We start from the raw sequence: 6,300 nt of genomic DNA on the forward strand, positions 1-6,300 counted from the left end.
GTGAAGTTGTGTATTGTGTGCTTAGGGTGTAATTAGTTATATGTGTAAACTGTCAAACCCTACTAAGATCAAGAGTATCCCAAAATAGGAAAGACACTTAACATGAAGATTAGTTTGCCTTGAACAAAAATATCATTCATAAGTGGTATTTTCAAATAATCTATTTTTTAGAGATCAAGAAGTTAATCTGTATATGGAGTTTCATTTATTGATAAAAGGTCATTCCAACAAATTTGAGGCATTTAGTTTTCACCTACTAGGAAATCTTGCTTGAAAATCATTTTTAGTTTCGATTCTTCATACTTTTTTTTTTTTACATTTCTTCTTTATTTATGTCCTTCCTATTTGTTTTTCGTTTTGTATTTTTTGTCAAGTTAAAACCTAAAACCGAGAAATGAATTTAGCTATGGCTCATTTCAAATTGCCTTCTTTTTTTCTTTTTCTTTTTGAGAGCGCTTCATTAAAAAGCCCATGAAATGCGCAAAAGAAAACAACCCACCTGCACAATTACAAAACAAATAGCCATCCAACTTGAAATTGGCTGAGTTGTTCAAACAAGTATGATTTTTATAACTAGTCATACACATATGGGTGGATCATTGGAAAGTAGCCCTCCATATTAAGGATTTGGACAATTGAGTACTGGCTAAGTTACCCCTTTTTCGACTTGAAATAAACTCAACCATATGCAAAGTTTGGTCTTAAAAGTCGGCCAAATCGTTCAAACAAATAGGATTTTTAGAACAAGTCATACACACATAAAGGCCTTCCCACTAGACATATGAATGGTTTGGATCACTGAAGAGTATCCCTCCGACTAGAAATCAGCCAATTCATTGAAACAAGCATGACTTCTAGAACTAGTCATACACATACGAGCCTACTTGAACAAATCATTGGAATGCGGTCCTCCATATTAAGGATTTGGACAAATAAGTAGAGGCCTGGTTATCCCTTTTTGACTTGAAATTTACTTAGCCATATGCAAAGTTTGGTCTTAATAGTCGGGCGAGTCGTTCAAACAAATAGAATTTTTAGAACTAGTCTTACACATACGGGCCTTCCCCACAAACGTATGAATGGTGTGGATCAATAAAAAGTCCCTCGCCTGCACTCCCTCAACGACTTCATCTCACGGTCGCGTATGACAAATTCCCTAAATGTGCACTTCCTTGCTGAAGCACATGCAATGCGGTGCATGGTCATGTTAGCCAAGTAATTTATTAAGATTATTCGTACTGCAGATTCGGAAAGCTAAGGTACCTCCCTTTATATCACATACCCCAAACAATGATCCATCTAGGGTCGTTAATCCTAGTTAATCACATACGATATGCAAGTTGTAGGGCATCACCCCTGATGAAAAGCAGTCGATAGGTAAGTTCATGAGTTACACTTGAGATCACTATGGAGAGGCTTGTCACCTCAGCGTAGGCCTAGTTTATACTCGAGGTCACTACGGGAGGCTCGTCACCTGAATGTAGGCCAACAACTCAAATACGGTGTCCCATACACAACCATATTTAGCTCACGAGTTTGGGTTGCTCATTGGTCACTACGAGGAGGTTCGTCACCCCAACGTAGGCCGACTGCTTGACCACGGTGTCCCATACACCACCATGTCCGGCTCATGAGTCTTAGTGGATCTTGGTACCAAGGTAAAATAGGCTTTACATTGGTAAGTGGTACCTTAGATTCAAGCAGTAACATCCATACATGGTAAACACACAATAGGCCAATCGAGTTATTTGAAAAGTGTGATTGGTACGAGCGCATGTTGAATTGATCTACATAAAGCGCGTAAGCACTCTTCGTGGCCTAACCACTGTCAACAATCACCGTGCGGCTCGGATTCATCGAATGTGTCTAATGTGGTGAAACTAGTTCGGCTACTCAATCGAGAACCATTACCGATTACTTGGACTACGTAGTAGTCCCAATCATACTCATATGCAATAAGTAGTCATATATATTAATCATAACAGCATTTACCAAATAAGTTAAACATAATTCTCATTTGAGCATTTTATCACACACATTGAACATGTTGTTATACATATGCGTTTTATCCATAAATCACATAGCAGAGAGTTACATTATTTGAAGGAAACTACAAATATGGATAAGGGAGTTGAGATTGCCATCTCAACACCCTTGTTGGAAGCAATTTATCAAACAATTTCTCATTTAGACATTTTATCAAACACTTAGACTGCATAATACTATATACACAAACTAAATTAGTTATAGCATATATTATGGCAAATTCTTTCATAAAGGAGTTGTCATACACACAACAAACATGTATTCTAGACTAATAGTCATGACCAACATAAATCATAATTTCACTTTCATTCAAACATTTCAATGAACACATAGAATGCATTTTATATTTACATAGTGCACACACATGTATAGTTTATCAAATACATCGTAACTAAGATCATATGGCAGCAATCAAGCCAGACATAAATTATTACTGACATTGAAAGCCTTAAAAACCATAACCTAAACATTTATAGTCACACCTTTCGTCGGTACGCCCGTTACGAACTCGGTTTGTACACCACATCCCCGTCTGCAGCACAACAGCTACCTAAATCACAAAATAGGTTAGCTATGTAATCGATTCATCTATTTGGATTCCTAAAATAAGATTAGGTTAGGATTTCTTACCTAAATCAGAGTTGGATTGGCTCGTGTAGCTAGATGTAAAGACGATCTAGTGTGTGTAGTCGTAAGAGAGAAACACTGCCTCGATCTCCTAAACTCTCTCTCTCTCTTCTCCTCACTCTTTTCTCTTCTTTTATCTCTTCTCTCTCTTAGGGTTTGGAGAACATTCGTATGGAATGGGAATGGGGTGGTTTAAGGTCCTTAAATAAGCCCAGAACTGGTTCATATGGCCCTAGGGCCATGGTATACTTAGGTTAAAGCCAAAGGGTATCTTTTTTGGGCAAACGAGACTCATCTAGAGGCCCATTACTCACCTGCATCCTGGAGTAAGTTCCCTGACCATGGATCTAAGCCAGGTTATGATTTCGGTTCGATCGGATTTGTGGAGGACCTGTATTAGTTTAACGGCCATCGTCACTCGATCAGGACCACAAGTTTACTGATATGTGTAAGGAAATTTCCATGATCCACAGATAGAGTTTGGTAAAAAAACCGACAGTCTAAAGTCTTCAAATTTGCTCCCAAACGAACGGTCCAAATCACTTAAGTTCTGGTTCATTTTCTAAAGATATTTGCGTTTCTCACACACTTCGCGCCAGGATCAAGTTGTGCATTTCTGGATACTATTTGAGCTCGATTCCTGCGATGGTTGTCCAGCCCAATAAGGCGGTCATAACCTTATAATTTCGTGGTAGTCGAACTTCCAACACGCGGTCTAGGTCCGATACGGAGTTTCAATGTGCTTCTGAGAGCAACTGGGTTTTGGGATTTCCCCGAAGTTTACAATTAATGTTGAGTTAGCGATTTTAATGGTTTTGGGTCTTGTAGTTCGTATAGATAGTGGTAGCTAAACCACAGATTAATTGAGTTTAATAGTTAATTAATTTTTATTTAATTTCCACAGTATACGGTCTTTAGGGATTTGTGCCTGAGGTGGTACTCGGGTCTTTGTACGGATTTTTTCGAGACGTTACACTAGAATTACTTAATTCAAAGACCATTCGATATCCCAAAAGCATGCGGGAACTCTTCAATCATCATTTTTCAATATGGATTGTTAATCTTTCCAAATTGTGCGATCCAACGGAGACGCCTATAACTCAATCCTTTGATGTCGGATTGGGTCAATTTTGGGTCATCTGAATGGTACTTTAGTACTCTTTCATACCTGACTAGAATCATCATATTTCAAGAGAATTTGGGCTTTCGTAATAGGGATTGCAGTCGTTGGTCATGAATGTTTCCTCCATCTCCTTGTCCAATAGTAACCCTCATAACTCTCTCTTAAGAGGTCGAATTTACACTATTTCAGGTTATTGGAAGGGTAACTTGTCAAGCTTCCAAATGGGACCATAATTGCCTAATTGAGAGACCGTTCGATATCCCAAAAGCACATTGGAACTCTTCGATCGTCATTTTTCAATATGGATTATTAATCTTTCCAAATTGCGTGATCCAACGAAGATGCCTATAACTCCATCCTTTGATGTCAGATTGGGTCAATTTTTGGTCATCCGAATGGTACTTTAGTGCTCTTTCATTCTTGACTAGAATAGTCGTATTCGGAGACCATTTGGGCATCCGTAAGTGGGATCGCAGTCATTGATCCTGAATGTTTTCTTCATCTCCTTGTCCAATAGTAACCCTCACAACTCTCTCTTCAGAGGTCAAATTTAGACTATTTCAGGTCATTGGAATGGTAACTTATCAAGCTTCCAAATGGGACCTGAATTGCTTAATTCAGAGACTGTTCAATATCCTAAAAGCATGTTGGAACTCTTCAATCATCATTTTTCAATATGGATTGTTAATCTTTCCAAATTGTGCAATCCAATGGAGACACCTATAACTCCATCCTTTGAGGTCGGATTGGGAATGGTACTTTAATGCTCTTTCATTCTTGACTGGAATCAACGTATTCCTAAACCATTTGGGCATCTGTAAGTGGGATCGCAGTCGTCGGTCCTGAATATTTCCTTTATCTCCTTGTCCAACAGTAACTATTTCAGGTCATTGGAAGGGTAAATTGTCAAGCTTCCAAATCGTTCGATATCCCAAAAGCACATTGGAACTCTTCGATCGTCATTTTTCAATATGGATTGTTAATCTTTCCAAATTACGCGATCCAACAGAGACACCAATAACTCCATCCACTGATGTCGGATTGGGTCGATTTTTGGCCATCTGAACGGTACTTTAGTGCTCTTTCATTCCTGACTAGAATCGTCGTATTCAGAGACCAATTGGGCATCCGTAAGTGGGATCACAGTCCTCGGTGCTGAATGTTTCCTTCATCTCCTCGTCCAATAGTAACCCTCATAACTCTCTCTTTAGAGGTCGAATTTAAACTATTTCAGGTCATTGGAATGGGAACTTGTCAAGCTTCCAAATGGGACCTAAATTGCTTAATTCAGAGACCGTTCGATATCCTAAAAGCACGTTAGAACTCTTCGTTCGTCATTTTTCAATATGGATTGTTAATCTTTCCAAATTGTGCGATCCAACGGAGATGCCTATAAATCCATCGTTTGAGGTTGGATTGGGTCACTATTTGGTCATTTGAATGGTACTTTAGTGCTCTTTCATTCCTAACAGGAATCATCGTATTGCGAGACCATTCGGGCATTCGAAAGGGGGATCGCAGTCGTCGGTCCAACATGTTCGCTTCATCTCCTTGTCCAATAGTAACCCTCATAAGTCTCTATTTAGAGGTCAAATTTATACAATTTCACGACATTGGAATGGTAACTTGTCAAGCTTCAAAATGGGACCAGAATTGCTTAATTTAGAGACCGTTCGATATCCTAAAAGCTCGTTGGTACTCTTCGATCGTTATTTTTCAATTTGGATTGTTAATCTTTCTAAATTGCACGATAAAATGGAGACTCCTATAACTCCTTCGATGTCGGATTGGGTCAATTTTTGGTCATTTGAAAGGTACTTTAACACTCTTTCATTCCTGACTGGAATCGTCGTATTCTAATACCATTTAGGCATCTGTAAGTGGGATCGCAGTCATTGGTCATGAATGTTTCCTTCATCTCCTTGTCCAATAGTAACCCTCATAACTCTCTCTACAGAGGTCAAATTTAGGCTATTTGAGGATATTGGAATGGTAACTTGTCAAGCTTCCTAATGGGACTAGAATTGCTTAATTCGGAGATCGTTCAATATCCGAAAAGAACGTTAGTACTCTTCAATCGTCATTTTTCAATATGGAATGTTAATCTTTCCAAATTGCGCATTCCAACGGAGACGCATATAACTCCATCCTTTGATGTCGGATTGGGTAAATTTTGGTCTTCTGAATGGTACTTTAATGCTCTTTCATACCAGATTGGAATCGTTGTATTCTGAGACCATTTGGGCATATGTAAGTGGGATTGCAATCGGTGGTCGTGAATGTTTCCTTCATCTCCTTGTCCAACAGTGAACCTCATAACTCTCTCTCCAGAGGTCGAGTTTAGACTATTTGAGGCTATTGGAATGGTAACTTGTCAAGCTTCCAAATGGGACCGAAATTGCTTAATTCAGAGACCGTTCGATATCCTAAAAGCATGTTGGTACTCTTCGATCTTCATTTTTCAATATGGATTGTTAAGATTTCTAAATTACGTGATCAAACAG

The sequence above is a fragment of the Magnolia sinica genome, chromosome 9, assembly GCF_029962835.1.
Source record: "Magnolia sinica isolate HGM2019 chromosome 9, MsV1, whole genome shotgun sequence".
NCBI classification, from domain to species: Eukaryota; Viridiplantae; Streptophyta; class Magnoliopsida; order Magnoliales; family Magnoliaceae; genus Magnolia; species Magnolia sinica.